Here is a 6,000-nt window from a genome sequence, read left to right on the forward strand (position 1 = left end):
TGCCCGAAGTCCCTGATAGACCACCGAGGGAGGGCTATGCATGTCACCTAGAGGAAGGCAAGGAGAGGGTCCATGCCTTCGCACGTCGCCAGCTTCAGCTGGCGGGTGCCAAGATGAAGCGCAGGTACGACCACTGGAGCCAGGGGAGCCAATATTCTCTGGGGATGAAGATTTGGTTCTTCAATCCCCGGAGACGGAAGGGCAGATGACCGAAGCTCACGTCGTCTTGGCAAGGCCCGGGGGTCGTCCTGGTGCAAATTTGTGACGTGGTCGTTAAGATCAATATGGGACCACGAGCCCCCCCTCGGATCGTCCATGCCGACCGTAGAAGACTATAAGACCCTACACGGCCGAGCAGGTGCCCTCATGGATCGCCTTGGCCTTAAAGGCCAAGGCAGGACCCAGTACCTCTGATAACGGGGGCTCATCGTTTAGAGGACTGGGGGGAGTAGTGCACCTCACGTGGGGGAATGGTAGTGTCACCATTCCTCACACGGGGGGGGGGGGCGCATGAGCACTAGTTTAGGGGGATGGCAATGTTAGGCCCATGGAGGGGCCAGCAATGGTTGCCAGCTAGCCGAGGGAAGGCGAGGATAATTGATAGGGATCTAGAAGACAGTAGAGACAAGAGATTTAAGTAGCGACACCTGAACTATAGAGGGGACGTAGAGAGTTTCGGTGGATGTTAATAAAGGGAGTGCATAGTGTAAAAGGACGATGGGGAAGCACGAGTTTTAGGGGAAAGTAGTTAGTTAGATGATGCTGTGTGTTTGAGGAGTTGTGTTGGAGAGTCCAAATGGAATTGTGTTGAGGTGTGTGAGAATAATTGGTGTGAGAATGCTTGGTGTGGAATAAAAGGTGCGGTATGCATGGTGCGATGGAGTGAATAGGAGGAGTGGAACCCATTCACGAAAGCCCGGGGGAGGGGGGGGAGGGTAGTAGTGTAAAGCCAGGTAGAGGGCATAGGTAAATTACATGGATATTGACACCTGTGGTGCGGGTAGTAGCAAGAAGTGCTTTAAAGGGTGCAGGAGTCTGTGGAATGGCTGGGCGTGTGGCTTAATTGGTGCGTATGGTTATTGGGGCACTCCGCCACTGGTTGTTTGTCGGCCAGGTGAGGCCGCAGGTAGGCTCTGGGAGCTGGTTAGGGTAGTTTGTGAGTGGGGCCCAAGGATCCCAGGAGAGGACCCGGGTTGCCCGATGCCAAGGTGGGCATAGAGGGGGTAAGCAGCCAGGGAGGGCCTTTCCCAGTTAGGTAGTCGCGAGGAGCAGGCAAGCTCAGGGGGCGGCTTCAGTGGCGGAGGTGCACAAGCAGTTAGACCTGCTGGTAGGGCCACACGACCCAGCCCGAAATTGTGCAAGGGCACAGTGTGAAAATTTGTGGGGGGTGAGACCCAAATTTGGAGGGCACCACAGTGTGGGCAATGGGAATTCGGGTTCTTAGAACCACATAGTTTAAAGAGGCCGATTGGCAGGGTACGAACCCGCGTAGTTTAGATGAGTAAATGCTATTAGTGTAGTTAGGATGTAAGAAATCCCTTCGCACCATACACAGCCATTCACCGAGGAGGACGAGCTCCACACTGAGGCGATGTAAACGATTGAGTAGTGAGACGCATCACGACGTAAGTAAGACAATGTGTTCCATCCTTTCCTTCCTGGGAGGGATTTGGGAACGAATTTGGCATAGAGGGGGATATGGGAGACAAGACATAGAGATGGATTGTAAATACAAGTGGGGCTAGGGTAATGCAGCCAACGGTGGGGGGTACAGACGGCTTGGGACGAGTTTGCTCTGCTCGCTCTACCGCGTCCCTCGCACCGCACCAGGCATGGTGGTGCCTGGACACCTTGTTTTTCATGTGCCACTGCGTCCTTTCTGTTTTGCTTGTTGTGCCTTGTCTTCCCTCCCCGCCCCAGGACCATTTTGGAGGCCGAACTGTGCAGCATCCATTCTGCACCGGTGTTGCACCAGTGCAGCCGACCTGTGCAGCACTTTGCTGCCAACCCACTTTTTGCTGCACCCTTGTCACTCATCATGGATCACAAGCCTTGTGGCTCGCACCTCTGCTGTGCAGCATCTTGCTGCGAAATCATCTTGCACCTTTGGACCACTTGTTTGAGTGGCACTGATGCCATGCAGTTGGACCACGTGGGAGTGGCCCTGCTGGCCAAATAAAAGAAAGTGTGTGCATTATTTGCTGTTGTGTGCTCAGGATTAAGAAGATGTGTAAGTTTAGATGGCCCTGATGCTTCAAATGGCCTGTATGCCGGTCAGGGCCAGCCGGTTTTGTTAGCCGCACACAGAAGATGCAAGATGCAAGCAGCAAGTGCCACATTTTTGAGTGTTTTGTTGTTTCTCTCCCCTCCAATTTTCTCTTCCTAAAGTACAGGTCCTGGGTCATAGAATTGTAAATAAAAGTTAAGTTCTGTGCATTGTACATATAAGAATGTGCCCACCGGCTATGTGTTTAGTTTGAAATTCCGAAAATACTCGGGTAGTTGTGGGTGTGAATCTGTTAGATAGCTGCTCAACACAATAGGGGGGACATATTAAGTGTAAAAATTTCGCACACATGGGTCAGAGTAAATGCTAGGGGGAATCACACCTATGTGTCACATGTAAAAGTAAGGTTAAATTTGCATGCCAGGCACTACTGGTCATTCCATTGTTGGGGTCGACTCGGGTCGAGTCTGGTGAGAGAGGGATGTAGTGTTGCGGTTTTGGAATAAAGGATAACCCCCCTCGTAGGTAGACGCACCACAACATGTAGCCTCGCGGTAGTTCAGTTATTTCTTAGTAAATGTAAGCGTAGTCTCCTTTCCTGTGTTAGTTTTGCGTTGAGCAGGCCAGTAAGTGTAGACCTCGATTAGGCTGGAATACCATGTGCTCGGCCTGAACAAGTCTGGCAAGGCCGAAGGGAGGAGCTGCAGGGGGAGTGGCCGGTAAGCAACGAGCCGACAATCAGAGCTCGAGGGGAGTGGCTCACCATGGCGACGGGAGGAGGGGCATGGAACATTCGGGTAAGGCCGGGGCGGAGCCATAAAACCCTGCCCTGGGCCCCCCGCCTCAGTTGAGTTGAGTTGAGTCGGAGCCCCTGTGAGAGTCAGAACCAGAATGAGTCGAGAATCAGTCAGACAAGAGAGAGAGTCGCCCAGGCCCTGAACGAGTCGGAGTGCTTGAATTGAGTTGCTTGTTATAGCCTCGCTTTACACGAACATTCCCCGTTCCCTGTGCCCTGTGCTCTGCGGCTGTATTAATCGTACTTGTGGAGACGATCCATTCCGGAGTCACCTACGCCGACGATCCTCCAACCTGGGCTTCCTGCATACGTGCCGTGACCACCAGAGGGCCACGCCTGGCGAGCTGTACCGGAGCGACCGACGGCAAGGCGCGTTTGGCGCACGAACTTGCTGTACAGAAGGGTAACAAGGTTTTCTTTGGATGAGTGTTTTTCCAAAAACTACGAAAAGCATCCTTAAAACAGCAATCCTCCAACAAGCTGGTATTGAAAGTCCAATACGCACTTTTACGAGTTGACTGAGAAAAGGATAGACCAAGTACAACCAGGTGGTGATCAGAGAAAGTAGAAGGGAAATGATTACAAGACACGAGTGCGTTTCTAAAAGTGGAATTAATATACTGTGGCGGACACAAAAGCCCACTGGCGTGGTGACATCATTCCGCGCACCAAGTGGGCAGTGGCCACGCCCGAGGGGTAGGCGTGGCCTCATGATATACACCGGGCGCGCAGCCCGGAGTGCGCCAGTGTTACAGTGAGCTCCTGAAATAAAGACGCTTATAAGTTACCGCTTGTCCGCTTCCTCCTTGCTCGCAAGCAGCGCGCGTAACGCCGCGCTTTACTGGTGACCCCCTCGACGTTGGATCTGCCAGAGCGATCCTTCCACTCGCGACGCCATTGCCATGGCCAACTTCATCAAACTTCCCGAATTTTGGGAGGCTCAGGCCGAAGTCTGGTTCGTCCAGGCCGAAGCCCAATTTCAGCTTCGGCGCCTCACCGGCGATGACACGCGCTATTGCCACGTCGTCGCCTCCCTCGGGCCCGGCACGGCCGCTCGAGTTGTGTCCGTCCTTCGCCACCCACCGGACGGCCACAAGTACGAGGCACTCAAGCGGCTACTCCTAGCCACGTTCGGCCTCACGGAGGACGCACGGGCCGACCGCCTCCTGGATCTCCCCGAGCTCGGTGACACGCGCCCGTCGGTCCGAATGGACCATATGCTGTCACTGTTGGGCGACGAAGCCCCCGGTTCTCTATTCCGGGCGCTTTTCCGTCGCCAACTTCCAGCGCAGGTTCGCCTCGCATTGGCTGGGACCGGGCTAACTGAACCCCGAGCATTGGCAGCCGAGGCGGACAAGTACTTCGCCGCTTCGGACACGCGGGCGAGAGTCGGCGTCGCCGTCACGGCCCTCGTGGCTGATGCTGCTGATGCTGCTGATCCACAGCATCAGCTTATACAGCATACGCAGCATGCTGATACGCACCTCGTGACCGCCGCCACGCCCCGCCCACCGCCGCGGCGAAAACCGCCACCGCGGGGAAACCCGCCGACTCCACCGGCCTGGCGGAGCCAGCCGCGCTCCTCCAGCTCCACCACCTGGTGCTGGTTCCATGCCAAGTTCGGCCACGAAGCTCGGCAGTGTCATCCGCCATGCTCCTTCAACAGGTCGGGAAACGCCCGGGCCGGCGCTCAATAGTGGCGATGAGCGCCGGCCGTTCGAGCAGCCTGCTGTTCATAACGGACACCTTCTCCGGGCGCCGTTACCTGTGCGACACGGGAGCGCAGGTGCGTGTCGTTCCCGCCGGCACGTCAGACAAGCACGCCGCGGGTGGGGGCCCCGCGCTGCTTGCCGCGAACGGGACGCCCATCCGTATGTACGGAAAACGCTGCCTCTCTCTGCGGTTCGGAGGGCAGGTTTTCCGATGGACGTTCGTCACCGCCGACGTGCCCATGGCACTGCTTGGCACGGACTTCCTGTGCGCTAATGGGCTCCTGGTCGACGTCAAGCGCAGACGTCTTGTCCAGGCCGAGACGTTCAGCTCGCTCGCTTGTGCGTTGCCCAGCTCAACGAGCGGCTTGCCAAGCGGCTTGCCGAACGGTTCGGTTCCGGCCACGTTGGTCTGTACGCTTCCGGCAGCGGACGCATTCACCCGCCTCTTCGCCGGCTTCCCGGCCCTCACGCGGCCCACCTTCTCGGCGGGGGCCGTCAAGCACGGGGTGGCCCATCACATCCCCACCGTCGGGCCACCGGTCTATGCCCGGGCACGCCGCCTCGAGCCGACGAAGCTGGCGGTGGCAAAAGCGGCGTTCGCTACCCTGGAGCGACTCGGCATCATTCGGCGCTCAGAGAGCGCTTCGGCGTCGCCGCTGCACATCGTGCTGAAGCCCGGCGGGGGATGGCGACCGTGCGGGGACTATCGCCGTCTCAATGACGCCACGACTCCCAACCGCTACCCCGTCCCCCACATTCAGGACTTTTCCGCCCGTTTGGCGGGCATGTCCTTCTTCTCGAAGGTGGACCTCATACGTGGCTACCATCAGGTCCCCGTCAGGCCGGAGGATGTCCCGAAGACGGCGGTCATCACGCCATTCGGACTCTTCGAGTTCCTGCGCATGCCCTTCGGTCTGAAGAATGCGGCTCAGGCGTTCCAGCGACTGATGGACAGCGTCCTGTGCGACTTGGATTTTGTCTACGTCTACCTGGACGATATCCTCGTCGCCAGCGCGTCCTGCGAAGAGCACCTACGCCACCTCCGCACGCTCTTCGAACGCCTGGGCCAGCATGGCCTGATTGTGAACCCCGCAAAGTGCCGGTTCGGCACCACCATAACCGATTTTCTGGGGCACCGTGTCACCAGGCACGGAGCCGTCCCCCTGCCGGCCAAGGTGGAGGCGGTGAAGGGGTTTCCGCGCCCCCGCACGATCAGAGGGCTGCAGGAGTTCCTGGGCATGGTGAACTTTTACCATCGGTTCCTG

This window comes from Myxine glutinosa, chromosome 9 (assembly GCF_964187855.1).
Source record: "Myxine glutinosa chromosome 9, kmMyxGlut1.1, whole genome shotgun sequence".
NCBI classification, from domain to species: domain Eukaryota; kingdom Metazoa; phylum Chordata; class Myxini; order Myxiniformes; family Myxinidae; genus Myxine; species Myxine glutinosa.